This window comes from Trichosurus vulpecula, chromosome 7, assembly GCF_011100635.1.
Source record: "Trichosurus vulpecula isolate mTriVul1 chromosome 7, mTriVul1.pri, whole genome shotgun sequence".
NCBI lineage: Eukaryota > Metazoa > Chordata > Mammalia > Diprotodontia > Phalangeridae > Trichosurus > Trichosurus vulpecula.
This window is the reverse complement of record NC_050579.1, coordinates 72,950,585-72,956,598: the sequence shown is the minus strand read 5'-3', so window position 1 is coordinate 72,956,598 and position 6,014 is coordinate 72,950,585. Positions and strand designations below refer to the sequence as shown.

Sequence of the window (6,014 nt, the reverse complement as noted above, 5' to 3'; positions counted from 1 at the left end):
CAGTCATCCTGATGAATATCTGGTCACTGGATCCAGATGGCTCTGGGAGGAGAAAGTGAGGCTGGTGACCTTGCACAACCCTCCCTCACTCAAATCAAAGTCAACTGCAAGTCATGTGATCATTTCCCTGATGTCATGGTCCTCTTCGAAAACGAAGGGCAAACACACACAACAATAGAGTATGTACCAGATCATTCTATTAAAACCTGTTCTTCTTGTTACTGGCAAGAAATAAACTTGGTTTATTTCATTTGGTTAAGAAAATATAGAATATCTACTATTTTCATAGCAAAATCTTTCTGGAAGGACCCTAGCCTATGAATAAGTCCAGTTCTAATTACTTGGCTTCCCAAATGAAGCTATCCTTAACTATAGCCATTGAACAATGGCACTAAATTATTATAATACAGGCTTCTCTGCATATGATGAGATCAAAATTAAGGGTAAACTATAGTTACTCAAGGAATCAATGAGGACAAAGAGCAATGGGCAGATGGAGTCAGAGTAGGCAATGCTTTAAGTCAATAGTTAGCTTTTTTTTCAGATAAGACATAGCTTTAAATAATGTTGTACAGCTTAAGAGCAATGGATTTGAATTCAAAACCCAGACTCCAATTCCAGCTCTATCCCTTACTACCTTGTGGACCTCACACAAACTGCTTAATCCCTTGGAGCCTCATTTTCCATATCAGTGAACATCTATCCAAATTTTCCCCATCAAAATGTGAAGGTTGAACTAAACCTCCAAAGTCCCTGCCAACTCAAAATCTGTAAATGCTTAATAATCCATTCTTTAATTAAGCAAACCCGTGGAAAAGTTTCTCTAAAAAGGGAAATTTCTAGGGGATGGAGTGGGAGAGATCTATTCTGATGAACTTTACATTAAAAAGGGGGATTTCACAATATCACAATCATTTATATGTCCTTGCTTCAGTTCTCCAATCCATGGATCAGCTCCAAACCCTCCCTGAATTAACTGAAATACAATTTCCTGTCGCAGTGAGCACTTTTAAAACTATCATTTGAGACAATCAAATATGAAGCAAAACTCTCAAGGATGTTTCATGTTAATACATATCTTTACAAGTGAGAGACTGAATACTATTTTACAAACAGGGAGAGACAGGGAAATAGAATGTGTCATTTGAATTTCACCATTGTTTATTGAGAGGCAGAAAGACTAGTGCATGGAGTATACTCCAGCTGGAGTCAGGAAGGCCTAAATTTAAAACCTACCTCTGACACATCTTAGCTATGTGATCCTGGGAAAGCCATTTGATCTCTGAGACTCGGTTTCCTTATCAGTAAAATGTGGATAATAGCTAATAATAATCATAATAGCTAGCATTTATTATAGTGATTTAAGGTTTGCAAGGCATTTTACAAATATTAACTCATTCTAGCCTCACAACACTAGGAGGTAATCATTATTATTATCCTCGTTTTACAGAGAAGAAAACTGAGGTAGACAGAGATTAAGTGACCTACCCAGGGCCACACAGCTAATAAGCAGACAGTATTCAAACTCAAGCCAAGTCCCACACTCTACCACCTATCTGCCTAATAATAATCCCTGTACTACATACATGAGATAGTGGATGTGAAGTGCTTTACAAACATTAAAGTGGTATGTAGTTGCATTATTACTAGGTTTCCAGAGCCAGAGGTTCTCTTAGTCATCCTAAAAAGAGTAAAATGGAAGGCAGGATTGTGTCCATCAATGACACTTTCTCCAAAAGAGTTATTCACTAAAAGCCAGTGTGGTCCGAGATGAAGAACAGTTTAAGAAAACCAGATGAATTCAAGTCTCTTAGAAGCACTAATCTTCCCTTAAGATGAGTGATAATTCATAAGCTCCAACTCTTGACGTACCTCTCCACAATGAGCACATTGTTTTATGACAGTCACCATGGTGACATTAGGAAATACAGTTATTAACACAAATGGGAAAGTTCAAAGCCGGGAGACGCCCAAGCTTTAAACTGGCTAGAGATCACAGACTCAACACCTTTTTGGAGTGAACTCAGGAAGGAGTCAGGAGGTTGGAGTCAACTTGAGGAGACAAGCAGGCCCAGATAGCTACAACAAGGAAAATAGACAACTGATGCTTCTGTTCTTATTCCACAGTACCTCTGAATCTCAGGGATATGTGTGGTCGAAGCTGAAAATAACCGAAGGGTAGAAAGAGTTAGAAGGAAGGGTGGGAAAGGAGGATATCAAGCCTTTGCTTTCCCATCACCTTTCGGGTCACATTTCTTAAGTTCAAAGCTAGAAGAATTCTGAAAAGGAATGTATTGTTGGCTTTAATATATTAAAACAAAATTTAGAATCAAACTATATTCCCAGACTTCTTCCTTTGAATATATCCTCCATATTCTTAACTTATTTAATTCAACAGCTATTTTACCAGGTACCTATTGTGAACTCAATATTTTGATGCTGCAAGCAGAATTTTGTAACCTGGGGTCCATAAATTTTTTTTCAATATTTTGACAACTATGTTTCAATATAATTGGTTTCCTTTCTAATATGCACTTTATTTCATGCATTTAACATTCTGCAAAGGGATCCACAAGTTTCTCCGGATTTCCAAAGGGTTCCATGAAACAGAGAAGTTAGGACCCCTTGTTTTAGAGGGATTCAATCAAACTGGCTTTCTTGCTCTTCCTAGAACGTACTACTCCTGTTCCCATGCTGGGAATATTCTCTATCTTCCCTCCACCCCTGTGATGTCTAGATTTCTTCACAGCTCAATATAAGCTCTACCTCCTTCACAGAGTTTTTCCAATAGTTCCAGTTGTTAGGTCTTCCTCCATATAACTTTGTATATATTATATATTTCTTACTTATGTACCTGTTGTTCTCCCTCAACCTACTGCTACTAGAGTCGTGAGGGCAGGAATAAGACTAGGGAATAGGAAATAGACCTGTAATTTTATTAATATAAAGAACTCCCAGAACAGGAAACTCCCTCTACCAAAGCAAGTCAGCACTTCCTCTGTAACTTGTAGTCTTTTTAAAATAAGTTTTTATTGATGTCTTTTGTTTTTACATCATCATAATTTTTCCAAGTACCCTTATTCCTCCTCTCCCAGAGAATCATCTCATATAAGAAATTGCATCAAAGAAAGGAAAGGAAAAAGAAAAGCAAAAGGAAAAAACCAACACAACCAACTGATGCATTGAAAAAGTCCAAAAACATGTACAGTATGCAATACCTGTGGCCCTTCCACCTCCACAAAGGGGCAAGCTGGGAGAGTCAGTCTTCTCATAGCTCTTCATCTGAGTCATGCTTTATCATTTCACTACATTCACTTTCAATTTTGGTGTGTGTGGCTATTTTGTTCATTTACACTGTGGTGGTCATTATGTATGTTGTTTTCTTGGCTCTTATTGCACTCTGCATCAGTTCATATGAGTTTTTCCATGCTTCTCTTTATTCATCACCACTATTTCTTATAGCACAGTAATATTCCATTAACATTTATCTAACACAATTTGTTTAGCCATTCCCCAGTTGATGGGCAATGTACTTTGTTTCCAATTCTTTGCTATCACAAAAAGAGATATACTATAACTATCACTACTATAAATATTTTGATGTATATGACCCAATAACGGAGTCTCTATTTTAGTCATTTTATTTGCATAATTACAAATTGCTTTGCAAAATGGTTATGCCATTTCACAGCTCCACCAAGAATGTATTAGTATGCTTATCATTCTACAATTCCTCCAACATTAACTATTGTCATTTTGTCATCTTTGCCAATTTATAAGGTATGAGATAAAAGCTCAGGTACAAATTATAGTCTTACAGGTTTGCCGAAAGCACCGAGAGTTTAAATGCCATTGCCCAGGTGCATACAGCCAATGTATGTCCTAGGCCTAGACAGGACTTAAACTCTGGTTTTCCTGGCTTTGAGATTGTTTCTCTGTCTACCGTGCCATATTGACTCTTGTGAACTGCAACTATTCAGTTTTTGTCTTTGAAAGCTTAGCATGTTCCGGAGTATCCCTTTGTATCCTAGCACAGTGCCTGGCACATAACAGGCACTAAATAAATGCTTGTTAATTGGAATCATTTTTTGAATAGTCCTCACCCTCAAGAAGCTTATTAAACAGAAAAGTCATTTAGTCCCTGCTCTCAAAGTCACATTCTAATTGGGGGAGACATACATATAGGAGGGTTCAGTGCCAGAGCAGATGGAAAGGCCCACTGGTCCACTAAGTACAATAGCAGGGGAATGACCAGACATAGAGGTCCCTGAGATATATCAACAGTCTAGATGGCAATGCTTCAGAGTCTGGAGGTTACCCTCTAAGGTTACCTTCCATTCATTCTGCGTTGATCTGATGTGGACTGGTTTATGCACATTGTCTCCACCATTAGAATATAAGTTCTTTGAGGGAAGGTACTGTTTTCACATTTTTTGTATGCCCAGCATAGTGCCTAGCACACAGTAGGCACTTAATAAATCCTTGTTGATTGACTGCTGGATTTATTTGTCTATACCAGTGGGGCAAATGGTCAGGCCCATCAGAAAGACAGGCAGAGGGGATTAGATTTAATTCTCTTCATGTGACACAGTGAAAGCCTTCTTTTAAAAAGACTAGTCTCATAGGGCGTGTAGAATACATTAGAAGGAACTGAACACGGATCACTGAGGCCAGCTAGAAAGAAAACTCTTACAACGATAGCAGGCATGAGGGAATGAAAGCCTAGACTAGAACGGTGCCAATGGAAATGGAAAGTAAAGCCATAAGAGATATTTCAAAAAAAATCAACAGAACATGGCATCTGGGTGAAGAAAGCAGATAAAGGAGAAGGTTGGTTCCTTCCTAGGTAACTGGGTTTAAGGAATAAAGGAGAAAGACAGTGAAAGTCCTCACTTTCATACTATATGAAGTAAGGCTGAAGAAATTTAAGATATTTGTAGCCTAAAGAGAGAATAGATGGGGTAACATGATAGCTGCTTTCATGTGTTTGGAGAGCTCTTCTATGGAAAAAAGATAAGACATGCTCTGCTTAGCCCCAGAAAAGTGAAACGTGGAAGTTTTAAAGAGATGTATTTAGTTTTGATGTAATGGGGGTAAACTGCCTAATAATTAGAGTGATGTAAAAGTGCAATGGGCCGCCTAAGAAAATGGTAGGCTCCCCTTTACTGCAGGTCTTGCCGCACAATCTGTGGCTATGTGTTGTGTATGTTGTAGAGGTTTGTTTTCAGATTCAAGTTGGACTAGATGGACTTTGAGGTCCTTTCCAACCGAATCTGATTCCATAAAAATGACTCCTATCTGGGGGCTGCAGCAAGAATAGTGGTACAACTCATAACAACAGGAAAGTGAGGAGAGGGTTGGGGTGTCAAAGGCGGGGAGGGAGGAAAAGGAGGATATGATGTGCTTCATTTGAAATATGATGAGTTTGAATGGAAATGTAAGAAGTAGGAGGAGAGGACAGGAGATTCAGATTGGGAGTCATCATAAAGCTGAAAGTTGAAAATGAAAGAATGATGGGAAGACACTATAAAGAGAAAAGAGACAATTAAAATAGCATCCTAACTAGTCTCCCTGCTTCTAATCTCTCTCCTCTCCAATCCAACCCACATATAGTACAGACCATGTCACTCCATTGCTCAAAATTCTACACTGGCTCCCCATTACTTTGAGGATAAAATACAAACACTACAGCCTAGATTTAAAGCCCAGCACAATCTGATTTCTGCCCCTACCTTTCCAAACATTTATTACTTCTTTTCATCCATTCTTTTTCCATCCATCCATTCATCCATCCTTTTCATGCATTCTCCACTCTAGCTAAATCACCCTACTTTCCATCCCCTGAACTTGTCATTACACCTCCTATCTTCCTGCTATGCCCAGTCTGTCTCCCATCCCTGAGATACACCCGCTTGTCACTTCTACTTCTTTACTTCCTTCAAGGATCAAGATAGGTACCAGTTCCTGTTTGAAGGTTTTTTCTGATCCTCTCATTTGTCGGCAATTTCTCTGCC

At 38.7% G+C, this 6,014-nt stretch overlaps 1 protein-coding gene across 1 annotated transcript in view; it reads left to right on the top strand.

Moving 5' to 3' along the window:
* PALMD (palmdelphin) overlaps positions 1–6,014 on the top strand; it is a 67,904-nt gene that overhangs the window by 3,789 nt on the left and 58,101 nt on the right. The gene's annotated exons all lie outside the window — the stretch shown is intronic.